Below are 27606 nucleotides of genomic sequence, written 5' to 3'. Positions count from 1 at the left end.
TTGTGCACATGTACCCTAGAACTTAAAGTATAATAATAAAAAAAAAGAAAAAGAAAAGAAAAGGCTGGGCAGGGTGACTCATGCCTGTAATCCCAGAATTTTGTGAGGCTGAGGCAGGCAGATCACTTGAGGTCAGGAGTTCGAGACCAGGCTGGCCAAGATGGTGAAACTCTGTCTTTATAGAAATACAAAAATTAGTCAGGCATAGTAGTAGGTACCTGTAATCCCAGCTACTCAGGGGGCTGAGGCAGGAGAATCGCCTGAACCTGGGAGATAGAGGTTGCAGTGAGCTGAGATTGTGCCACTGCACTCCAGCCTGGGCAACAGCGTAAGACTCTGTCCCAAAGCCAAAAAAAAAGAAAGAAAGAAAGAAAAGAAATGCATGCTGTAATGGAGTTGCAAAAACAAAATCTCAAAATGCTGTAGAAAAATTATGTCATTTGTGTTTTAGTCATTAGATGTCCATAGATTATTCAAGAATAAATATTAATACAAAAAATTATGTTTCCAAAATGAATTATTGTGTTCCAAATAATTTGCATGGCATGACAAATAAATTATTGGCCTTGTTCCTAAAATGTGGTAGTTGTTTTGCTTTTTACCCTGATAGTGCAGAAGAAGAGTCCCTTTGTGTTCTTTTGCCAGCCACGAAAGGACCGGCTATCGTCATGGTTATTATCACCAGACATGAGGGCAACATGGGAAGAAGAGGTTGGTACATTTTTCCAGGAGTAAGGGCATTTGGAAACTCCATGGTGGGTCCCAATGGCACAAAGGCTCTTGTGTATGTTACTACTTTACAAGAAAGGTTCAGCCAATTCCTCAGCAGCTGTGAAGTTGTCAGCCGTGGCGTTCTTTACAAAGCTGGGTGGCTGCTTACTGCTGACATGTTTGGTTTTGAACTCTGAAAAAAAAAAAAACCTCACTGGAATGTTGAGCTAGGCAAAGACAGCAGATGCCCACAATGAAAAAGCCCATTGTACATCAGGTGCTTAGGAAGTTTCTGGAAACTACTGACAAAACATGAGTATTTTTCTACTAAGTTTGCACTTAGCCATTTCAGTTGTTTTTCATCAAAATATCTCAACTTCGCCCTCCTGTACTTGACAGCCAGACTACAGACGATCCAATAGTCTATTGATCATAATCTTTTCTAAAGGTCATATTGGGGGGAGCATAAATGCTCAAGAAACCACACACTTCTCTAAGGAAGAGGCACATTTCATTTGCCTTCCCATTTAACCTCATATGGGCTTTTATGAATACCAGGACCCAGAAACGTCTTGGAAATGTCCACGAGAGGTTTGGTGTAGTACTTGTGATCATTTTCTGAGATTTTCTCAATTTGAGGGCCGACTCAAAAGAAAGGACAAAATATGTGTGACAATCTTCCTAGATGCTAGTCTAAGCAAAGACTACTTAACAGCATATTTCAGTATCTTCTATTGGAAAAAAACAGTCTTCCTCTGAGAAGGTTGCAACACCAGTTCCTGGGACTAGATCTTGCCACAATTGTGTCTATTTAGGTTGTAATGACCTGAACAAAGCTAAATGTATGGCTACTGTGGTTATTATACAGGTGCCTGGCAATAAAATACTATTCCTTAGCAAATAAAGAGACATAGGAGGTGAAGAAAGGTCAAAGAAAAAAACAGATGAGAAATCAATGTCAAAAGAGGTCACTTTATGAGCTTCAAAGGGAGCTACAGTCATTGATTATAATATCACTAAAACAACACAGGCCCTGTGAGATCTGAAATTACATTTCCAGTCTGAATTTATAGAACTCACTGCAGACTCTGGTTGTGATTGTAGCACATTAATGGGAGCCTACCAAGTAAGCATGATTTAGATGGGCACAGGGAGAGGTGAATTCAGTTTTTCCTGGGTTTAGATGACTAGGTGTGCGATCAAGAAAGGTTCAGAATAGGTTTCTTCTGCAATTTCAGGGACATTGCTGGTAATAGGGGCTGGAACAAACTTTCAAAAACACAAATCTAATTATGTCAGTGTCTTGCTTACAAACCACCAATGGCCGTCTTTTTCATGCATGATAAGGTTTAGAATCCTTAGACGAAAGGCAAGGCCTTTCTTATGAGGTGTGGTGCTGAACCCCTATTAATCTCAAGGAAAACATGAGGTTCAAGGGGTAGAAGAAGAGACTCAGAGCCAATAAACAAGATGTGGGGTTTCATTAGGGAATTCTAGAGGGAAAAGAGTCCAGTGGTGGCAGGCAGTACAGGAGAAACACCTTATATACAGAAACAGTCTGGTGGCAGTGAGCTGGACAAGATATCCACTTTCCTACAGTCTAGTGGCAGGTTGCGCAGGAAAAAAACTGCAACCACTTGCAAACAGCATGCACTTTATATAACATTTCCTCTTAACACCCTCCCCTTAACGACCTCCACCTGGCAATCCTCATGTACTCCAAAACCAGGGCTTCAATCCCCTGTACAGCCACGGGATATAGGCTGGGGCTCAGATGTTCCTCACAGACAAAGAACGAATCTCCAAGTTGGCCACTTCTGGATTCCCTCTTCAGATGTGTCTGCCACACAGGGTCATTCTAAGGGTATGCCTAAGTTATTGCTCTCAGGTACATTTACACTACATGAGGCCACCGGAGTCTCCTTTGAGATCATCTGAGGCTCCAACTATCCTAAAATTCTTTCAGTTTTCCAAATCCAGTGTCCTCTTCCCCACATCCAGATGTCTATACAATTCTTTTCTGGCTGCAATGCCCTCTCTATTCTAGTAAAATATTCCTTTATTCTCTCCTTGTCCCATTTCCTTGCCATAGCAGATCCTAGGCTCACCAAACCCTATCTCCTTTTCTCCTTAGGTACACAGCTACACTGCCCTTCCCAGCTTCCCTTGCTGTCAGGTAGGTCTACATGATGGAACTCTGGCCAATGGAACATGGGTGAAAATTATATTTAACATCTCTGGTCCCTAAAATCCATGCTTGAGATCCTCCGTGTTCTCTTTCTCCCAGTGATTCCAACTCTGAGGCCCTTGGGAGTGGCCTTGGGTCCCTGAATAACTACGTGGAGCAGAACAGCCTACTCACCAAACCCTGCAATCCATGTTAGACTGTGGCGTAAATAAGAAATACTTTAAGACACCAAAAGGATTAGGGTGTTTGTTTCAGCAGCTAGTCTACTTTGACCAATGCACTCAACCAGATATTATTAATTACATTTTATTTATTGTCATTGTGGTTATTTTTATAGGTCACCATATATTTATTTCTGGAAGAAGTCTGGGTATAAATAGGAACTCATGTTTATTAAAGGAAAGAATTTATACTAAAACAAAAGCAAAACTATACAAGACTTTTTCTACTTCTGGGCTGACTGGCTCAGTTGTCTAGAACATGGTGCCATTGAGATTGGTTGAGGGGTCCAGAAGAAAGCCTTTGTGTGGGCCCAGGCTACATTCCTTTCTCCTGAGCTGCTGTTTCTCAGATGTACACCACTAAACATAAAGGACACAATTTACAATACTATGAGAGTAGGGGGGATTCTGGAAAGATGCTGGCCATGATGACAGCATAGTTCTTCAATCCTTTGACTACTACACAAATAGAGCAACTAGATAACAAAACCCCAAATTCCTGTCAATATTTAAAACAAAACTAAGAGGTAAAGTTTCCTCTTGAACCCCAAAATACCAGTTAATGGGGCAAACCACAAGCAGTCAGAAATTTTGCATGGAATCATCATCTGGGTGGGAAGAAGAAGGAAACAATGGGTATCTATGGACCTGAGAACAAGAGAACCCAGAATAGCTAATTGTACTCACTGGAAAGTTCAGTGGGCCACTGTGAAACAACAGCTCTCACTGGGAGGGGTTTTATCCCCTTTACCATCCGTGTATAAGGGGCACATGGGAAGGAGGACTGAGGGAGATGGAACAATTTGCTCTTTATGAACTGTGCAGCCACCTGGCCCCCTTCCAGTGTAAGCCCCCACTAATGAGAAACTACTGAGAGTGGCTTCACATTTGAGCCATATGGAACAAGAGTCTAAAGAAAGAGAAGGTCTTGACCAAAGTGGTTGAGGAGAAAACAGCCAGGGAATCTCAGGAAACGTCTACCATATCTTCTATATTTTTAAAATACTCACACACATGAAAAGGAAGTTCTGTAAAGTTAGTGAGATTTCCTGAATCGTACCTCATTTTAAACTGTCAGAAAAGTTAAATTCACATAAAAATGAACAATGGAATAGTATCAAGGTCAAGGTCAAATCCTATAGAAAGTTATTATAATTACAAAATAGAATAAGGAGCAGAATCACATCTTATAAAAGCATGCTGAAAGCTGTTACCTATAATTTCAAAAGAAACTTAAAGACATTAAGAAATGATACAAACTACAAAAGAACACTACCATCTGATTAGAAAAGCTCATAAATAGGGAGACAGGAGTGAAAAAAAAATTATAAATAAAAGAAAAAGTCACTTCAGAAATGTCAAGTAAACCAGAAAAAAATAAACACAACAGATAATCTATTAATAAATTTAAAAGGTGAAAAGGAGGAAAACTAAAAACTCAAAAAGCAATATAAAGATAAAAATAATTTAAGACAAGCTTGTCCAACCTGTGGCCTGCGGGCTGCATGCAGCCCGGGGTGACTTTGAGTGCAACCCAACACAAATTCGTAAACTTTCTTAAAACATTATGAGGGTTTTTTTTGGCCAAGTTCTTTTTTTTTTTTTTTTTTAGCTCATCAACTATCATTAATGTTAGTGTATTTTATGTGTGGCCCAAGACAATTCTTCTTCCAATGTGGCCCAGGGAAGAAAAAAATTGGACACCCCTGAATTAAGAGAAAAAGGAAATAGTGAACATAGGCAAAGAAAATTGAACATACGGATAAGCAGAGACTGTGAACAAGCAAAGCAAGGGAAGAGAACAAATACTAGTAACTTTAATTCAATAAAATGTCCTGAAGTAGAAAAAAAAATTGAAATGATATTGAAAAGCTGTGCCATATATCTGAAAATATTGACCCAAAACAGACCAATAGTAGTAAACTCTCTGAGTTTCTGAGCAAAAAGGATACATGGCTTATAGTATAAAGAAAATTAAACTATTGTCAGGCTTTCTAAAGCAAACGTTTTAGGCTAGAAGAAAATAGAGTAGCCTGCTTAATATACTAGAAAAAAGAAAGGAGTTTTATATCCAGCAAAACTGACTTGTAAATATGAAGGACTCAAACAAGTTATTATGAATACAGATAAGAACTTAGGCAATATTGTTTCCATAAGTCCTTTCTAAGTAGCATATTAGAGAATGAGCTTCTGATGATCAAAATAGTTAGAGAGAACATAAGCATAAGGACTGGTGGTGAATATTAAGTATATGGTTTCCTGTGGATTTACGTTTAAAGGAGACTAACAGAGAGCAGAGTGTCTGATGTCTCTATGCTCTGACAATGTAAATAGAGCACAACTATTTAAAAATGAAGGAAGGTGGGACAACCATATGCAAAAAATGTTGTAACGTTTTCAATAACCACATTAGTACTGGTGTTAGTATTGTCCTAGTTAAATGCCCGAGATTACTGGGCATTTAATACGTGATAAAACAATGATTACTATTGGAATATTATTATTCTATTATTCCCTGTGTCCTTGAGGGTCCACATATTTTGGGAAGGAAGGAGATCTAACTGTAATGCAGAAGAGGCTAAATAAAACTCTGTCAAAGTAAATTTGAATTGGACTACTAATAAGAACTCATAAGTTCATAAAACATAATATAATAAACTATAGATATTATAATGTAAATATAGAATAAACTATATAAAATATAAGATAATATAAACTAATAAAAACTATAAGTAAAGTATAAAACTATAAAATAATAAAATTATAAGCTATAAAATAATAAAAACTACATAAATAAACAAAATAAATTGCAGCATATTATAGAATAACTATAGTATACTATATAATAATATAATATATATCCACAAGGATCAAACCTGACTGTGATCCAGTCCCAGGTGCCAATTTACAAGAAATGCAGGGGGCAGAGGAACATATTGAAGTGCACTGTGAGCCTGAACTCAGGCTCAGGTGAACTATACTAGTTATTACATTACTACTATATAATAACTATAGTATATTATATAATAACTATCCTCTATAAATGTTAAGAAACAATGACTAATCCAGTACCAACGAGCGTCCCTAGCACCTAGACTGTAGTCTTCAAATAACATTTCTTACCTAAAGAAAGCAGAGCTTCTTGGAGAAATGGTTGATTTCAGGTCTAGGAGAGGAAATGTATAGATATGCCTGAAGAGTCTTATTTGCCCCACAGCGGGGGAGCTATCAAAGGCTTTTAAGGCTATGACAAAAAGAACCAACTTGCTGTTGTCCCTGCTGGCTAACGTGGAACTGTTTGAGCTTCACTAATGATTGCAGTCTTTCCAACCACCACCTATAGCCTTGCCAAAGGGATCAAACTTGAGTGTGATCCAGTCCCAGGTACCAATTTGTAGGAAATGCAGGGGGCAGAGGGACATATTAAACTGCACTGTGAGTACATAATATACACAACTCAGGTTCAGAAGAACTATACAGCTCAAATGGCTCTGGTCCCTCAATAGATAAACTGTAAGGAAATAAAAGGAATTAAGGAGAAACTTAATGATTAAAAGAGAGTTAAAGGGCTGGTCATTTTTTAAATAGGCAAGACTAGACTAGAGTGTTTGAGGATGCACACTGGATGACAAATGTATTTTTTAAAAATACAAAGAAAATATTATTACAAGAGTATCATGATTACTTATGAAGAATACAAAGGACTATAATTGAGTAAAGCACATGAAGAGGTTTTGGGGGTGGCAAAATTCTGTCTCTTGTCCTGACTGGTATATGCACATATATGTATATACTTATTCAACATCAATACAACATATAAACATATAGTATGCTAGGCCATGCATTGTATTCATGTGGATTTCTCTATTTGTGTTTTAATTACAATTTAAATTGGGGTAGAGACATAAAATCTGCATTTTAATGAGTACAATGGTGATTCCAGATTTGTGGTTCTCAGACTACACTTCTCAGAAAGGTAAGGACTGAAGCAAGGTTCTCAGAACTCCAGTAGTATGCACCTATCATCCAGAAACTACTACACCCTGTGGTGCTTTGTATATTTTATGTCATTTAATCTTCACCATATAAACACACACAATAATTTTTAAAAGACTATGAGTTTCTCACTGCCATCCAATATCCCACTGAGAAGACAGTGTAAAGCACATGGTTGAAGTGGAAAATAATGTTAGCAAATCATGATTAAAGTCACATTGTGAAGGTTCACAAATATCTTTGCAAAGTTATATTTAATCTGGAAGATGATGTAGATCCTCTTAAAAGATTTCTTGAGTCCAGCAATTCCCCCTTTTGTCTGAACTTCTTAATGTCTCCACCATTTACTTGATTCTCTTATTTGGATAATTAAGATAAGAGAGCTAAAGAAATATGCTGCAAAATAAACCCTGGCTATAAAAGTAGTGCCAGGCAGGTGAAGAGTGATGGGTTGGTGCCACGTTCGTGGATTCAGCCACCTTAACCCTGTTTATTGTGATTTAATAGAAATCCACTCGCTCTGCCATGCATATAAAATTAAGTTTATCTTAAGATTTTTTTTACTTTTCAAGCATCTAAATTCCTCAATTTCTCTGAGAATAGGCTAGGACCCAGAAGAAAAAAAGTCAACTTTGAGTAATCAAATCAAAACGATATTGAACACTAGAGAGAGAGAGAGAGAGAGAGAGAGAGAGAGAGAGAGAAGGGAATAAATGCCTCTGAGAATTTCTGGTGCCCGAATGCTCAAAACAAATGTACAGGAACCTTCTTGAGACTGTGGAAAAGATATTCCTTAGAAATAACTACCTTATATCCATTGAAATATATCAAACTTTCGTGGGTAGTCTTTTTTATTTAGTATGTTAAATATTTTTAGTGACCACAAAAAATAATCATAAGGGATCCTGTGGATTTGTTCTTTTTTCCCCCAAAAACAGGTCTTAAGTTCTTCCATTCCAAATTATCTATCCAGGGGGATTTTCAGGAGTTAACAATGTGTAAAATGTTCCTTGCTCAAGACAAAGACAAAAATGAGCTTTTAAAATTGCCCGTGTCACAGTTAGGATAAAACAACCTGCCTATCACCAGAGCATAATTCAACCCCCTATTACAAAAGCATTACCTTCCCAGTTCCTTTAGGAAGAGGTGGAGTATGAAATCGCAAATAGATAACAAAATTTAAGCCCCCAAAGAGAGAGAGAATATATATCAAAATAGCTAAATGCATGTAAATAAGTACTAAATTTAACAGGCATGAGTAATGCAAACCTCACAGGAGCCATCTTGCCTAGGACTGCTTTCACGCTTCCAATTCAAAGGATATAAATGGGTTCTCCCCACACTTAAATATGGAATAAAAAGACAGTTGCACCGGACTATAGAAGAGGTAAGCCCAAATTCACAGAGGTTTTATTAAAAACAGGAAAAGGTCAGTCCTCTTCCCCCAAAGGAATGTCCAGGGCTTGTAGGAATTATTACTCCAAGATAGTTTCTTTATTAAATTCACTGTGCAGAAATAGAAAGACAAGGCCAGGGGAGAACTAGACAGACACAGAATGTCTTACTTTTGTCCAGCCTAAGCGTTGCCACAATCTAAATTTAATGCCAAGATACCTCCTCTTCATTGTATCTACAAATCAGATATATGTAAAAACCCAGAGTAAATCCTTAATGAAGTAAGAAATTATGCCGTTATACAATCCACTAATGATAAATGTACCATCTATGTGCTTTCCTCAAAATAAAACAAATAAGATAAATTCAGAGTATTGTGCCACTTACAACCTCTGCAAAAACCTCACTGCTCACCAACGACATGAAACAGCCATGTACATTTTAACCTATGTTTGCTTCTAGTTAAAATCAAGTGTTCGTTAATGAATTAGTTTGAGTGAATTTATAGATCGAGGGCAGTCCAGCACTGCCTTGTTTAGCAAACATTTTTCAACATGGGCAGTCACAGGGAAATCTCAAGCCCAAGCTAAGTGCCAACTTAAAATGGATTCCCGAGACACCCCCGGTGTGTGAATTAATTCTATTTGTATTAATATTTGGAATGTCACGCAGGATGCCGCAGCTGGTTTCGCGTGACACTCTGGCACTCTCTCCACAGCATTTTTATCATTAAAATGACCATGTTTTAAAAGCAATGACATACCGTGTGAGAGACTTTGTAAGAGTGAGAAGGATGAAAAGCTGGAAATTTCTCTACTGGCCTCTGCCTATTAAACACCCTGCCTTTACAACAGCAGGGCACATTTTGGTGTCAAAGAACAAGGCACTGTATTCAATTTCACTGCAGTGAGGGGTTTGGGTAATCCTGTTTCTTTACATTTGAGATCACAGCACTTCTAGAAAAGTCAACAGAATCAGCTGCTCCAAAATAATGTCCACAACTCAGGCACACTCACATAAAAATACTCCTTGTGAGGAGGTAAGAAATTAAAGTAACATCTGGCAGAGAAAAATCTGTTCTCAAGAACTAAAACCAAAGAGGAGTGTCAGAGCTTGAGGTCTTCTCTTTGGAAAGCCTCTGTAACCAGCGCTACTGGTTTTGTGGTAACAAGACAGGGCCGGTTTAGATCAGTGAAAACCAGGTACAGACGAATACCTCTCTTCAGTCTACGGTTTCAGATGTTTCTTAACATCAAACACTTTTATGGCTTGGAAATGAAAACATCACCTGGTTTGGGTTGTATTTCTTTCCCTTCCAGATTCCGGTGAAGATGACAATAAAACTAATACGGCTACAGAGAACAGGAAGAATCATGAAAACAAGGATAAGGTACCTGCTACTTCATCAGCTCTTAAATAATCAAGAAGGAACTCTAGTGTGTACCTATGTGACCAACTGTTTTCTTCCTCTGTTGAGATCGAACAGCAGAATCCATTCTAGGAGAATATCTGATCTGGGACTTTGGGGTTTTATATATTGTTACCCTTCCCCTCCTCCTCCTCCTCCCTATTTAATGGGTTCTAGAAAAAGCATAGGAGATTGCAGTTTCAGCAGACAGGGAAAAGAGGGCTGATATGCTTTACATAGTTATTTTTATATTTAATCCAAGAGCAAGAGAGGACTAAGCAACCCAGCTGACTCTAAAAAGCATTTTAGGAAGTTGGCAACTGAACAAGCCACCTCCTGCTATCTCCTACTGTGAAGTAACTGTATCCAGGGTATAGATATGTTCCTCAAAGATATCAATAGCACAGATAATTAAGTTAGTGCAGCAAACTAGCTACATTCTTTGAAGTGTGGAGACAGTTGGTACGCTAACCTTTCCCTCACCTGATAGGCTAAGCCTACAATCTCCTCACACATGTTAACAATCTTATGACCTTTAGTCCGTCCTCATTATCACATCAGTTTAGTTACCCAGCCACGTGGGGCCTACCATAAAAAGGGCTGCTTATAAACTGGGATAGCGAGTTAACAGGCTCAAAGACAGACTCCACTTGGGTAGGAAGAACCTCCAACTAGAGAAGCTAAAACTCTCTAGATTAAGCTATCCTGACACAGAAAAGAAAGGGCATCACAGGGTGGGAAGAGGGACCAGCTGACCAAGACATCATCAAACTCTGGAGTGCATCAGAATCATAAGAGGTGTTTCTAAGTACACCAGATACTGGATCCCACCCTCTAGAGAGTCTTACTCAAAGCATTGGGGTAGAGACATAAAATCTGCATTTTAATGAGTACAATGGTGATTCAAAATCTGTGGTTCTCAGACTACACTTCTTAGAAAGGTAAGGACTGAAGCTAGTTTCTCAGGAATCCAGTAGTATGCACCTATTATCCAGAAACTACTACACCCTGTGGTGCTTTGTATATTTTGTGTCATTTAATCTTCACCATATAAACACACACAACAAATATGTGTATGTATATACACAATAGATATAGACACACCCTATATATAAATATATATATGTAAAATACACAAAGCACAAGGGTTTAGTATATGTGTGTATTTTTCATTATTTAATCTTCACAACATACATATATATGTTGTATGTATATATACATTGTGTAGATGTATGTATATGTGTATATATTGTGTGTGTATATATGTTGCATGTACATTACATACAGATGTGTTTTGTGTATATATACATATATGTATGTATATGTGTATGTTGTAAAGATTAAATGATATGTATATGGGTGTATGTATAAGTATATATATATTGTGAAGAGTAAATGATGAAAAATACACACACACATATATATAATTTGATTCATTTTATAACCACAGAAACTGAGACTGAGCGATGTTAAGTAACTTGATCCAAAGTCGCATGCTAGTAAGTGGCAAACCCCCGTGCAGAACCCAGATGTGCCCCTACCAAATGGACCCACAGAGCAACATGGAGAGAAGTCTCAAAGAAGCTGCAATCCTTCCCGATGTGTGTTTAATTCACCTGCTTTTCAGGCCTTCCCTCCACAGAAGACAAGAGTGAATGAGGCCAGGAGATTGAGAAAAGGCTGCAGCTAACAGGTACAAAATATCAGAAGTTGTCCAAAATACAGGCATTCTTTACCAATTGTATTACAACTTGCACTAATAAATTTCACGTAGAGATCAGCCTTTAGGCACAGAGAAGCCTGCTATAAGTAAATGAAATACGGCTGTCCTTTGAATCAGAAGGGGATAAAGAACATGTGAAATGGGTCTCTTTCTATTCCACTCTCTACCCTACCCTGGTTATGCTAGACCCTGCATAAACTCCCTAAACTTGAATATATCCTGACTGTGTTTTACTCTGGGGTTTTAATGGGGAAGAAATAGGAACAAAAAGAAGAAGAAAAAGAAATTACAGTCCCTCCTCTAACGCCCCAAAACAAATGTGAGAATGCCACATTTTCCTGACTCAAGTACCAGGCTTGGGGACTCTATAGCTCCTTGACGGGAAGCCCTGTTTTATTAAGAAAAAGGCAGAGGTGTTTCAACTGCTACTAGAAAGATAAATAGCCTAGGATATCCATTAATGCCCCATAAATTCTGCTGCTCAGAATGCTGATATATTTCTAGTGATTTGTGATGTTTTCCTTTCCGGTTTTTGATGGCAACTTAGGTTTAATACAATAGACTAGTTTGGCAAAGGTAAAATGCCTAGCTATGACAAACTTAATTCCCTAGACTCAAAACCCTCAGCAGATGTGAAAACAGCAAATCTAGTTAACTTCCCAATTCCCATAGGAATCTCCACTGGGAATATGACTTTCGATGTGGCATTTCTAGGGGAAATTCTGTTGTTAAAGGCGTTCTTGGAGAATCTCCCATGAGGCTTGCTTAGAGAAATTTAACCTATTTCTCTTTCAAACATGAGGTTTCAGTGGATCTGACCCACCCTGATGATGAAATCTTAAAGGACAGCCTCATCTCCCTTCCGAAAATGCTGGGAAGGAGGCTTAGAGAACAGTCAACTAAAAGGTGACAGCCACAGGTGGGAGTGACCACTTCATATTTACAAGACTGAGCCACACTGGATACTGTCATTTACACAGAACCTGAAGACCAGTTCAGTCACATATGGCTTTGGGGAGGAAAAGACAGGCATGCATGGGATCAGCTGCAGAACTGGCAAAGAGAGAGTTACACAATCATTTTCTTTTGTCCCTCTAGAAGCAAATATAAACCTGCTTTATGATGGCAGTCCTCGTTTCCCAGAGAAGCACTTTTGCAATAATAACACCATAGAATAAAAGCTTGAGCGACCAGGGGCATTTGGAAAAATAAAGCCTTCCCACTTGCAAGTATTATGCTGTCATTGTCCTGTTCCTTACATTTTCTATCAGGAGCTCACCATATTCCTACATACTCCAAGATTGAAGGGCACAGTTATTGTCTCTCCCCAGTGGCGTTGCTTTGAGGAATAGCTGAATTATCATGTGGACAGTCACTCTGAACAGTGTCTGGAACATTTAGTAAGCTCTCTATAAGTTGTAACTATTGATATTGTTGTGCTGGTGTTGTTAAATGTGGCTCAATTAGCCACAACACACATATTACATGCCAAATATTTTTAAAGCAAATATGTGGCTTGTTTATAGTTTTCATCTGTATTCTATACCCATGGGGAGTATTTTTTTTTTTTTTTTTTGAGACAGAGTCTTGCTCTGTCACCCAGGCTGGAGTACAGTGGTGCAATTTCAGCTCACTGCAAGCTCCACCTCCCAGATTAACGCCATTCTCCTGCCTCAGCCTCCCGAGTAGCTGGGACTACAGGCGCCCACTAATTTTTTGTATCTTTAGTAGACATGGGATTTCACCGTGTTAGCCAGGATGGTCTCGATCTCCTGACCTCATGATCCACCCACCTCGGCCCCCCGGAGTGCTGGGATTACCGGTATGAGCCACTGAGCCTGGTCGCCCATGGGGAGAATTCTAATCATGAAAGCAGCCATTTAAAAAAGATGAAAATATTTAAGCTACCTACTTTCTGTCTTACCTTTTAAGCTTTTAAGTGTCTAGAGCAGGGCTTCTCAGCCTAGGCACTGTTGACATTTGGGGCTGGATAATTCCTTGTTGTGTAGGGGGATGCCCTATGGACTGCGTGATGTTTAGCAGCATCCCTGGGCTCTATTCACTAGATGCCAGTGGCACCCTCTTCCAGTCTTAATAATCCCAAATCTCTCCAGTCATTGCCAAAATGTCCTTTGGGAGACAAAACTGCCCCTGAGAACCACTAGTCTGAGCCATTTTGAAATAGATGAATGAACTACAGACGTAAGTTCTCTAAAATGTGCCTCAAATGTGAGATGGTATGCTCTCACCAAGGATTTCACTTACACCACAAATAGCATTTTATAAGAAGTAAACTGAAACCCATAGCCTAACAAGAACAGTGAGATGCTTGGCACTAACAAGTTATGGTGAGCAAAATAGTCCAAACTTGTTCACATATGCAAACTCAACATTTAATTTTCTGCAAGATTACCCACAATAATTACAAAGTTTCTATAATACAGCCTTAAAAGCTTGGAACTATGAGATCCATAAGAATTGATCCTTTATCTTTTACCTTTACTGTGTACGGTGTCTGTGCAATATAGCAAATGAATGTAGGCAATATTTTCCTCTAATTTCTAGGAGTACTAAAGTGAAACTTTCCTAAAATTAAATTGATTATTAAATAACCTAATGGAGGGAAATACAGAGTCAACTTGAATGTACAAACAACACTAAGGTAAACCAAAGACCATTTTGCTTATAAGCATGTATCCTTCAACTGAACATAGCTCTTGCACATATGATAACTAAGAGCTTGACACTCTAAAAGTAATGTTGAAATATGAGTTGCTACCAGTTAATGATGGTTTGAGGACAAAGAGTTAACATCTATATGACACCAGTTTGTTTAGTCTGCCAGTAACATACAGTATTTTGGGGGCATTAGTAACAGCTTGAATAAACTGCGTAGATTCTATGGTCAAATGCTGGCTAATGCCATATCAACTTGAAGATTTCAGAGCCATTATCATAAGACATAATTTCTTTATCATAGTCTTAGAATGAACCCAGGCCAAGAAATCCACCCTAATACACGGAGCTGTATTAGGATCTTACTTAACTGATATTAATAGAGTTCATGTGAGAGAAGACACACATTCATTTTTTCACCTTCTGATATCCACATGACTAATAAAGTCTCATTTCAAAGGGAAAAAAAAAACCCACAACACTGACACCCACATTTTGGCAAAGTATCAAGCCAATTCCACTAAGGGTATTAGTCGCTTTGATGAAAGAATGTTGCACCATCTCCACACACACTAGCTCTCATTTGGTTGTTCCTTCTCTTTCTAAGATGATGTTACTGACAGGGATTACTCTCTTATTACATGGTAAAGTGGGTAGGACTGCAGACAAACACGGGACCTAAGTTCGCAAGTACAAGGTCATTTCTCTTTGCATAGAGCTACCTCAATCCTATCTTCTGAGAAGCAGAGATTACGATTTCCACACTACCACGTGATCTCACAATGATAGGAAAGCCTGAGGACCCAGAAGGGAAAATAAGTGATCTGCATCCTATGTGAGCTTTCAGGAGCCGCTGCACCCTTCCCTGTCTCCTTTCTTTAATTCTTCAGTTGAGGACCAAGTCAGAATCCTTGCACCATCTGGTAGCCATGGATATCACACTCGATACACAATATGACCTTATGAGTCTTTTCTTTTTTTTTTTTTTTAAACATCTCCAGGGGTGTTTAATCCCCTTCCTAACTTTTTTCACACTTAATCTCCAGTCCTCTCCTGCACCAACCCTCTTCCAAGACTGGAATCTCGAAGAGGTAAAATCAACCTGGATCTAGATGTCAGAAAACCCAACTTCCAGTCTTCCGCTATTTTTTTTAACAAGCTGTGTCACTGTGAACAAGCCACATACTCTTTCTAAATTAACTCAGCTGTAAAAGACAGATAAGTTGTGACTTCATAAACTTTCCCTACAAAAAACATCATGTATTATTAGAAGAAATACATTGAGAAAAACAGTAGAAGGGAGTCTTTTTGCATGTTATTTCAGTGGAAACGATAAGAAAACAATCATCTAATCAACAAGCACAGTTATTCTCAAGCAGTTTTACTCAGAGCTGGTCATATGACCTTCTAAAGAAAAATGTAAAAAGCGATCACCTTTTCCCCCTTCCAGTCATTTTTCTCCCTTCTAGCATTAAAATACTTCAATCCCTAACTTTAATCCTTCCCCCTCCTCCCCCGACCTCCAGCATTTAAAAAGAATAATTGGGCGGTTCCCAGTATTTTCCCAAGAAGTACCTTAGGGCCTTTGACTAATGGTCTAACTTCAGGGATTATACCTGTGATGGTTAATACTGAGTGTCAACTTGATTGGATCAAAGGATACACAGTATTGATCCTGGGTGTGTCTATGAGGTTGTTGCCAAAGGAGATTAACATTTGAGTCAGTGGACTGAGAAAGGCAGACCCACCTCTGTGTGGGCACCATCTAATCAGCTGTCAGCATAGCTAGAATATAAAGCAGGCAGAAAAACATGAAAAGATTAGACTGGCCTAGCCTCCCAGTCTACATCATTCTCCCGTGGTGGATGCTTCCTGCCCTTGAACATCAGATTCCAAGTTCTTCAATTTTGCAACTCAAACTGGCTCTCCTTGCTCCTCAGCTTGCAGATAGCCTATCGAGGGACCTCGTGATCACGTGAGTTAATACTTAATAAACTCCCCTTTATATATATACATATATGTGTGTGTGTATATATAGTATGTATATATAGATAGATCGATATAGATATATATATACATATAGATAGATAGCTCCTATTAATTCTGTCCCTCTAGAGAACTCTGACTAATACAATAATTAAACTGACTTAAGAAGGTTGCCTAACCTTGACTTTAACCTTGGAAATACAAGGATTTTTCATCCTCCTCTTTACACTCTGACTTACATTGCATCTCATTTCTCATACAAACATCTAGGGCCTCTCCTCTTTTTCTGGTCCCCTATGCTGACCAAAACCCACATCTTCAAAACAAACATGCAGAGCAGGAAGTACCTCTCAGAAGGGAATTCCATCTGCTCTACAGACAGAGTGCCAGTCGGCCACATCACAGAAGCAGCAGACAACTCTCTAGGGAAGACACCATAGTGTCTGGTGGACTCCAGGAAGCTAAGGACAAGAAGGCACAGGATTCCCTCCAGGCTCAAGCCTGGATTCTAAGAAAAAAATAATGTTGTAAATCCCAACGCTCCCATCATTCTTTAAAGACTAGATGATGGTGTCCCAGACTCAAAGGCAATAGCAAAACCTGCCAAAAAAAATGGTCACCTATTTGAATTTCCCAGGAAGACCCTCATTATATACAAAGATATGACTCTCCTCCATCTACATGTCCCTAAGTTGCTATAAGTTGATTCTAATTAGAAGAGATCACCAAAGTAGAGAGAAAAATCTTTCTGGGGTAAGGGTCCGGGGAATGAGGGTAAAATGCAGAGAATGACTTTCATTTTCGCTGTAAGTTGCTGTGATCTTAGGGAAACTACATAACTCAGTTTCATCATCTATAAAATTGGGAAGAATGTGACTTATTTAGCTCACAATATTTTAAAAAATCAATTAAGAGAAGTAAAAGTTATTTTAAAATAAAAATCATCAAATAGTATTAAACACCTAGTATTCTAATATAGATTACTCTAATTTATGTCTATATTTGCAAAAGTACAACAGGACTTTAGAAAATCTCCAAAGTTAATTATTATTATTATTATTTGTTTGTTTGTTTGTTTGAGATGAATCTCACTCTATCGCCCAGGCTAGAGTGCAGTGGCATGATCTTGGGTCACTGCAACCTACGTTTCCCAGGTTCAAGCGATTCTCCTGCCTCAGCCTCCTGAGTAGCTGGGATTACAGGCATGTGCCACCAGGTCTGGCTAATTTTTGTATTTTCAGTAGAGACAAGGTTTCACCACATTGACCAGGCTGGTCTTGAACCCCTGACTTCAGGTGATCCGCCCCACTTTGGCCTCCCAAAGTGCTGGGATGACAGGCGTAAGCCACCGCTCCCAACCAATGTTAAAATCTGAAAAAAGCAGAATAATGCTTCTCACATTGTCTGTCCTCACATAAATGTACCTATACTACTTTCTCTCCATACCTCTTTCTGTGTCTATATTTTTACATGAATCTCTGTCTCAAAAGGTAGCAAAGTAGAGTAGAAGAGTTCACTTGATTCGAAGGTAAAATACCATAATGTAAATCTCAATTCCACTATTTCTAGTTGTGTTACCTTGGACAAAATAATGTCTGAAATGGAGATGATGATACCAGACAGTCTACTTCCAGAACTGGTGAGCTGTTAAATGAGAGACACCTACTTCTGCCTTTCTCTTTCTTTCCTTCTCTCCACTTTCTCTTCTTCCTCCTCCTCCTTCTTCTCCTCATTTTCCCATTGTTCTTGTCCATCACTGTCATTTCTTCTTTTCCATAAACAGAATTAAAGTTGAGTTCTGTGATATTTCTGAGATTATTCAATAGCAAAATTAAATTGCTTTTTATTGTCATTGCCGTCCATGTTTCTGCTATGAGACTTTTGAATCCCCTAGAATAAATGCAGTTATGTATTGGGTCTCTCTTTCATTGCAGAAAACCAAAAAACAAAGAAACAAACCAAAACACCTTTCCCACAAGCCCTGCACATTTTCTCTAACTTAATGAAGCAATATGTATATAGGTAGGAAGCACAAGAAGGCTTCCTAATCTGTGTGGGCACCATCTAATCAGCTGTCAGCATAGCTGACAGAGAAGCCTGCTATGAGTAAATGAAATATGGCTGTCCTTTGAATCAGAAGGGGATAAAGAACATGTGAAATGGGTGAATTTCAGACTTGGCTCTATCACTTATTAGTCTGTGTGAACTTGGGCAAGTTTCATCACTTTTGGGGGGCTCAGTTTTCTCATGTATAAGATAGCGGTAACAATATCTATGATGAGAGTGATGAGAGAATTATATCAATTAAGATATAATTGATAAAACAGCTTAAGGCTTGGTTAAATGGTAAGTGAACAGTAAGGAGCAGATATTATTATGTTAAAGCTAAAAATCAGTTTTATGTATTAATGGCACCATGACTAACTTCGATATTGGCAATTTGTAGGGAGAAGTTCAACATAGGATGCTGCCCCATCAAATAGCTTGGAGACAGAAACCTCCACTGATGACTAATACTCACTGAATGCTTACTGTATGCCAGATGTCTTCTTGGTAATCTACATGTGTTCACTCATTTCATCCTCACAACAATCTGATGAAGTGGATACCACTATTATTTCAATTCAAGATGAGGAAAGAGAGATGAAGAGTAGTTCAGTTGCTTTCCTAGGTCATCGCAGATAGATGAGCCAGAATTCAAACCCCTGGGGTCTAGTTCTGGAGCTATGATGTAAAGCATGTTCCAAAATCATCTTCCTCCAGGAAAGATGGCATCTTCTAAATCAACTGGTATGTTGCCAGTAATTTGTGACCAGTAATAAAGTACTGGAGTCTGCTGATTGCTTTCTTTTTAATTTAAATGGGTGCAGTTGCACTTATAATGTCATTATTCATGCTCAGTAGCATTCTGATTTCCTCTCTAGTGTAGAAAAGAAAGCAGTGCAATCCAAGCTAAAGCTCTGGAATGACTGGGTCCAGTGCTCATCTGTGGTATGTGCCTGTCACCCATCAGCATCAGCATCTCTGTCATCACCACCACAGTTATCATCACCACCATCGTATTATTATGTATTGATCACTCTATGCCAGGGATGTGGTGATTCTTCACATATGTTTTCTGTATGTGTGAAGAAAATGTTGAAAACCACTGAGCTACACCATTCCAGAGGCATACTTGTAAGACTTTTCTCATAATTCTACCATATACCACTGACTGAAGAGGGAAAGAAGAGTACGATAATATTACTGGTATTTATTTTGTGTTAATCACTGGAATAGGCATTTTAAATATATAATCTTATTTAATCCTCAAAATAGGCCTAAAATATAGACATTATAGTTATTTTAACCCCAGCTTTACAACAAAGGAAACCACTACTCAGAAGAGCTAAGCATCTTTCCCAAGGATTGCAGAATTTTGAAATTATAGCTTCAGGATTTGAACCAGACCTATAATGACTCTTTTGAGCAGTCCCCTTAAGATAGTTTTACTATTTTCTAAACTGGGTGTGTGTGTGGATTTTTTTTTCTCCTATGACACAAGCTGTCTCTTTTGCTATCTATTTATTAGAAAGCAGAAGCTCTCAACAAAGTACTAGATTGAGAATCTGAAATCGCAAGTCACAGCCCTGGTTTTGCAGCTCACGTGTTGTGTGGGCAACTTATTTATCTATTAAAAAAACGAGTTTCAGCTCTAACCTGCTACATGCTATGATTTCTCTTGAAAAACATAACAAATACCCATTGTAATTCATATGATATCCAGTCATATGATATCTCCCAAGGGCATGTTCTCTGCCCTTGGGAAAGAAGATTTTAGAGAGAAGCCCACTGCACTGATGTGCTTGTTGACTGGAGCATCAGACAAGGGTGGTTAAAGAGAAGGTTGGCTGGGAAGTGTGAGAAAGTCATCCACCTTGCAGCTGTCCCTGCCTGAATAGTACCATGGCTAAATTAGAGTCTCTCTCTAGAGATCTCTGCTGGCACCTTGTCTTCATTCCTTTCTAGACAAAAAAAAAAAAAAAAAAAAAATCCTCATGAAGAATGTATTGCCTTCTACATGCAACTGCCAAAAACCCAACTGTAGGCAAAATCCATCTGACAGAATCTCTTAACTGCTTTGATTCAGTTCTTAAAGGAGATTAGTTGTTGGAAGGTCACAGAGAAGCCATCCTACTGCACATTGCAGCTAGGGGTTTCAAAGCTTTCACTACTAAGGGGATCTCCGTGCTTGATGCCCCTTCTCTCCATGCCGTTTAATCAATGAATCAACAAATAGTTACTGAGCAAGGCTTCCCTGGGGTCTGCAGGTCACTTCAGATGTGCCTCTCCTGTTCAATAGCAGGAGAAAGAAAAACGGATTTTTCTTTCTCCTTTAAAGTTTCCATTTATAAAACAAGGGATGGCATCAAAAGACTGCGGGTCTCCCTCATTTTTCATTCCCTGAACCCTCTGATTCACAAATAAAAATGAAATGTTATGTAGCTGGGATATTATATAAGAGCTGGAAGGGAGGAAGGAAAGAAGGAAGAAAGAAAAGGAGGGAGAAAACAAGGAAGGAAGGAGGAAGAGAGAAAGAGAAGTAAAGAAAAGAGGGAGGGAATAAAAGGGGAGGGAAGAAAAGAAGGGAGGAACAACAGGAGAGAAGAATGAAAGAATGAGATCCTTAGATTTCAAGGTCAAAAGACACAGTGAACATGTAGACAATACTCCCAAGAAACATACCTTTGGTAGCATATACACTCCATACTTACTAGTCTGATCATTATTACTGCTCTTTAGTATATATGATTACCTTTGTGAACCTGTACTTTTAAGCTTTTAGGATTAGAGTAATTATGAATGCCTTTTTTTTTTTTTTTTTTTAGACAGAGTCTCACACTGTCACCCGGGATGGAGTGCAATGGTGCAATCTTGGCTCACTGCAACCTCCGCCTCCCAGGTTCAAGCAATTCTCCTGCCTCAGCCTCCCGAATAACTGAGGTTACAGGTGCCCACCACCATACCTGGCTAATTTTTTGTATTTTTAGTAGAGACAGGGTTTCACCATGTTGGCCGGGCTAGTCTCGAACTCCTGACCTCACGTGATCCACCCACTTCGGCCTCCCAGAGTGCTGGGATTACAGGAGTGAGCCACCGTGCCCGGCCATGAATGTCTTTAAGTGTACCTCTGCCTTAACCCTACCAATAGAATCATACATAAAATCTGCATTTAGCCTCAATACACATAGTATCAGAAACTCCAAACACAAAAAAAAAAAAAAAAAAAACTCAACTAGCTTTTCTAAGTACTTTGCATGAAAATTTAAAAAATAATGAATATAAATATTACTTTTGGTTTTTAATAACAATGTTATATAGGGTAAGTGCAGTGGCTCATGCCTGTAATCCTAGCACTTCGGGAGGCCAAGGTGGGAGGATAGCTTGAGCCTAGGAACTCGAGAACAGCCTAGGCAACAAAGCAAGATGGCATCTCTACAAAATGTTTAAAAAATTGAGCCAGGAGTTCAAGGTTGCAATAAGCTATGATTGTGCCACTGCACTCCAGCCTGAGCAACAGAGAAAGACCCTATCTCGAAAAAAAAAAATACTTTTTAAAAGTAAAACACTATACTAGGATACAAAATGCATCACCATCTCCCAAGTGATGAAAGTTACTATGGTGTACAGTTGTCACTATGACAGGACCAAACAATGATGTGAACAGCGTCCTTCTCTGTAAAGCACACAGAGCAGGATTCTACTTGACGATATTTTTCCTCAATCAAAAATACAGTCATCCCTCAGTATCCTTCGGGATTGGTTCCAGGCCCCCTGCATATACCAGAGCCTAAAAATACTCAAGTCCTGCAATTAGCCCTGCTGAACCCACGTATACGAAAAGCCAGCCCTCTGGACATGGTTTTCACATCCCACAAACACGGTAGTTTTGATCGGTGTTGGGCTGTAAAAAAATCTACCCACAAGTGGACTTGCACAGTCCAAACCCATGTTGTTGGAGGGTCAAGATAATAATGAAACCAGCAACAGTTTACTGGACACTTACTCTGCCACACAGGCTGCTGAGTACTTTCCATATGTTATCTCATGTAACTCTTTCAACCAACATTGGTGTACATTATTACCCTCACTCTACAGATGAGAATGTGAAAGGTCAGGTAGGGGAAGTCTTTTAGCCTAAAAATCTTAAACATCGTTAGGTCCAGAGCAAAACACCAACCCATGTCTGACTCTGAATATTTTGCTTCATAATCACCCTGCACCTAACACTTCTATTCCTATCTTTCAGCTTGGAGAATCAAGGTAAGGAAAAGTAAAAAAGCATGTTTTTATTATATTTTACCCCAAACTCCATTTATACTTGGTGTTCCCACACTTGCTTCAAATTGATCCTTTCCCCCTGCCAATATTAATTACTAGATTTATTCTTTTCTATCTTTTCGATAAACATAGCTGGTATTAGAATAGAAAACACATCATGAGATCACAGTATTAACCATGATATTTTGAAACATTCTTCAGTCTAAGTATGCAATAAGGCTCTCCAACATCTTAAAAAGATTGATTTAAAAAAAGCTTAAATATAAGCACTATGTTAACACTTAGCACTTACAGTTCTAAACAAAGAGTTTGCCAGATAAAATCTGGAGTGTATGTAGAGGGGGCTGATGCTTTTACATTTTATTGAGTTTCTAAATTATAACCCTCATGCTTTTTCATGTGCTGATTGGTTCTATTACAGTAGAGGTATTAATAGAAAAATACACACCTGAAATTCTATCGTTCAGTATGACACCTGTGTATGTACAATGATGCATCTATTCAGAAGAATCTATATGTTAAAAGGAGTTAAAAGAGACATTATCTTTTGTTCCAGGATGATGCAATTATTTATACCATCTGTATGTGGAAGGAGGTATGGCTCAAGAAACCAGTTCAGGTTTCACCTTGAAGCTCAGCACACCTAGACAGAGTCTTTTGCTTAAAGTGCCTGTGGTTGCTTGAGACTGTGACTCTGAGTACCTTCATTCCTGCATGCTGTGTACTGACTAGATCTACCCTCCAAATCTGGATAAAGACACAGCTGTGCTTCTAAGTATCCCCTTTGGCTACTAGACCTTCTTCACTTATTTTTTAAAAATAAGCATAGCAGATAACAGCACACCAAACAAACCATGAGGTTAGCACTTAACACAGATACAATGTGCTCCTTATTCTTGGTTGAAGGCAAATTTATGAATACAATCATTTTCACATACTGAAACCACCTTTACCAGAGAAATGCAAATATTATTGTAATATCTGGTCCTTGTAGAACTCAGAAAATATCTGGGTGGACGAAAACCCTGAGGTTAGGACACAGCACTTCTCACAGTATCTGCATGTGCTTATTACCATATTGTAGAAGTTGTTTCTAAAGCAAATAACAGTTCTCAGAAAGACCGAGTTTACGAATTGATCTAGAGACTTAGGGAGAGACAGAAAAGACAGTTGTACCATTTAAAGCTAAGGAACGAAATGACCTATTCCTCTTATGTCAAGACTTGAGAACTTCTAGTACACAATTAGCTTGACCTTCCATAAAGGAAGCCCTGAAATACAGACTTCCTTTTTGTTTCTAAAATAAAGGTACTTACCAGTGAAAATCCACAAGTCACCACACTTTGCCCAGAATCACATTGGCCGCCCTTCTCCATGGAAGCACAGAGTGGGACCTGCCAAGTTTGTGGAGATACCTACTTGGGTTGGTTGGAAATAGGTAAGGGGGGAAGAAGGGGCAGAAAAGAAAGACTTTCCCTTTAAAACTGAACAGAAGCTGATACCAAATCACATGACCTTTTACCGTAATTTCTATTAAAATCATTTCATGTCTGGTTGCCTCTGCTCTCCTGGCTCATTTGTATTGTTTACAACAAGTCATTGCACTGGCAGTTAGTGGTGGCTGAATCCATGGTTACCCGTTTTTACATTCACTAGTTAAATGGAATGCAGCTCTGCTGTGGGTTTCAGGGAGCAAGCTCTTAAGAAACCACAATCCAGCTATCAATCAGACTAATCTGAGAGAAATTAATCTTACAAACATAAGTATTGTTGCATATTAAAAATTGATAGAAAGGGGGCACGGGCTTTTATTGGTTGGAGTTAATTGGAGTTACAAAAGTGGACAAGCCGAGATTTGACTTAGAGTCTCAGAGTGTTCTGTCTGTGGTCTCCATCTGACAGCCATTCACGTTGTGCATCTAAAAAGCTTTCAAGGGTAATACGACCACCCTTGAAAACAAATCCACCACTTGCCAAAATTCTGTGAGCATTTATCTGACCTGAATGTTCTTAGAATCTAAGTAGTGGCGAAATGCAGGTTTAACCAGACTGCAATCCTAGCAAAGTAACTTAAACAGTTATATACAAGACAGTAAAACACCAAACAGACAGCACTGGGTAGGATTCAATTAAGACAAAACCTCAGTGGAATGCTCTTTACGAGTAAATTAAAACTGCAAACTAATATGTTTTGAGAGCAAGAACAGTACAAATTCATTCTATTGTCCATGAATTTATGTGGTTAATTCCTTAAAAACATTCCCCAAAGCTAACTTGTTTCTCAAGATGGACATGACCAACAATTACAAATCCTAATAAAAATGTAGAAGTTTTATAGTTTAATGCCCACAGTAATTGTCCCACAAGTCACATCTAAATGCTAAATGAGAACAGCAAATAGTTAAAGCTAACATATTACAACCCCATCTACTGCAAAGTCACTGTATCAGAAGCTAGAATTGATTTGTTTCCTCAGAACGAATTGAAAATGAATGTAACATAACGTCGGAAAAATCCCTCCTGCACTGCTAATCGGATATTGTATAATGGCTGATTGCAGCTTTGCCCTGTACTATTGCTGCCTAAATCATACATACTTACACGTTCTGGGTTCTTCCAAGAGTTTGGTGCAGTTTCAAGGACAAATGTCTTAAGGAAGCCTCTCTACTGTGCAGCAGGGAGCCTAGCTCGGATCTGATGACAAGAGCACAGTGCTAAATCTGACAACAGAGAAGGAAACTTCCTGTGTGAAGAGGAGATCTTGGAAAGTCTCAGGGTTAAAAAGGCTGCTCTAAATGTGCTGGTTGATTTGCTCCCCGGTTGTGTATACACAGTAGCAGCTGATCTGTGTTTGCAGCCCTGCAGAAAGGAACCTTTACTGAAAACCAATGGCATCACATTTCAGCGGAGCTGGTGCCAAGTGCTGGAGAGCAGAGCAACCTTTGACAACTTCACACGATTCACCCCAGCAGACTCACCACAGGTCAGAAAGGAATGTGGAAAGTGTCTCCCCACCAGGTTCCATCTCAGGTATGTTAGCGCAGTCCCTGGGAAACCACACACTGTTACTGGTTGGATTCTGACAACAGTGTAAGGTATTCTCGGGACTTCTACGTAGTTCCTGTCTCTGCTGTCCTGACCTACAGTGTACTATATTTTAACAGAAGCTTTAAAATGAATCAGGATCTTTAAAAATGTATTTCCCTCTGCTTCTTATGGAAACCTTTGTATGTAAGGTTCTTCTGTTGTTCCTCAGAAATAAACTGAGGACAAAATAATGTAAGATCGGGTAGTCTGGTATCAACTTCTGCATTCTGTCTCCCAATGCAGAGGCTGGAGTTTTAACATTACCGTGTTGTCAGGGGCCATTTTAGTATTGTTCATTAGAAACTGGGGATGGCTGCAAAACTTCACTCCAACAGAACCAACTATTGTAATGAGCTATAGGGATGTTAGGAACAGACAAGCAATGAAGAACATGAAATATTCCACTGTTCAGCAGTGGAATCACCTTCTTTATTATCATCCTTAACAAGGAAGAGAGTGAAAATTCTAGACCTTACCAACTCTGGTAGTGAAAGTTAAGACAGAGTAAGAGCCAGAAAGAGAGAGACAGAGACAGAAGGTAGGGGCGGCTGCTAGTGGCAGTAACAAACTTAATTCAAGTCATTGGTTAACCACTTCATTAACTGTGAGTTCCTCACTGCCCTTCCTTTCTCTTCTGTCTCTATGACAAGTCCAGGTTATGGTATATTATATGGTATTTTTCACTATTGTGCTTTTTACTTCAAAGGGCAGAAATCAGAACTGACAGTTTAACAAAAGGCCACGTTAAATGTGTCAGGCAGCTCAGGAGAATGTTCCCCTACTTATCTGAAAGCCAGCCCAGGAGCTGCCTGGGCAACTGGTGAATTATCCAAGGTCTTTGTTTTTCATTCTGGCCACACTGTTGTTCAGGAATAATGATAATTCTCTTACATCTGAGAGTCCACATAATGTAATGAATAGACTCTGGGCTCTGGTGCCAAGTAGATCTAACTTCCTATCTCTACCACTTTCTACCTACATGAGGTTGGAGGTTGCTTAAAAATCTCTGAACTTCTGTTTCCTCATCTGTGAAATGGAGACACTATATCTACCATACACAATTTTTTTTGTGAAGTTTTAAACAATAACTTAACATGTCAAGGGTTTACCACGGCGCCTGGCATGCATGCATTTACAAACATTTACTGAGCCTCCTCTCAGAGCCAGTCACGGTGCCAGACACTGGGGGCACAAAGTCAGTTAAGACATGGTCTCTACCCTCAAGTGCAGTTCCACAAGTGTTACGTATTTCCTCCTTCCCTCCCACAATTTGTGCAGTCTCTGTTTAAATGCTCTGTTTCATTTGATCCTTCCAATAGTCCTGTGAGACAGATAAAGCTACATCCAGTTTATAAATGGGAAAACTTTGGCTTGAAGAGATGAGGGTCACACAGCTAGTAAATTGCAGCCTAAACATCAACCCAATTTCTCTGATTCTGTCAATCTGTCAAGTACTCTTTAAGGTACGTGTGTGTGTGTATGTGTGTGTGTATATACACATATATATGTGTGTATGTGTATATACATATATGTGTGTATGTGTATATACATATATGTGTATGTGTGTGTATATATAACGTATATAGATATGAAGTGACCACACAGCATTCATATTTTGCATTATTTGATATTATACTTGTTATCTTCACAGTGTCACGTATACATATAATGCACTTCCCTGCAGGTAGCATAAGTCCCTTAAAGAGAGGCACTATATCTTAAAATTACTTTATATTCTCAAACAGACCTAGCATGATGTTAAAGACATTACCTGTTTAATAAATTTTCCTAAATTGAAAAAAAAAAAAAACCCTCAAGTTGGGTCAATTTTACTATCCAAAATCACCCTCACAGAAAGCTGGAACCCTTCAATAAATGATGGTTTGGAGGTTAT

General features: G+C 38.8%; 1 protein-coding gene across 8 annotated transcripts in view; it reads right to left on the bottom strand.

Annotated features, from left to right (window-relative positions):
• The window catches only part of ESRRG (estrogen-related receptor gamma), a 683317-nt gene that overhangs the window by 597742 nt on the left and 57969 nt on the right, over positions 1-27606 (bottom strand). For 2 of the 8 annotated variants that reach the window (XM_011987388.1, XM_011987392.1), the window contains exon 1: positions 23942-24060. The exons of the other annotated variants lie outside the window; for them this stretch is intronic. The gene's annotated coding sequence lies outside the window, so the exon portion shown is untranslated. Of the gene's footprint in view, positions 1-23941; positions 24061-27606 lie in introns of those variants that run through there. 8 annotated transcript variants of the gene reach the window in all.

The sequence above is a fragment of the Mandrillus leucophaeus genome, unplaced genomic scaffold (assembly GCF_000951045.1).
Source record: "Mandrillus leucophaeus isolate KB7577 unplaced genomic scaffold, Mleu.le_1.0 Scaffold309, whole genome shotgun sequence".
In the NCBI taxonomy this organism is placed as follows: Eukaryota; Metazoa; Chordata; class Mammalia; order Primates; family Cercopithecidae; genus Mandrillus; species Mandrillus leucophaeus.
Note: the sequence above shows the minus strand (reverse complement) of the source record. Positions and strands in the feature narration are given on the sequence as shown.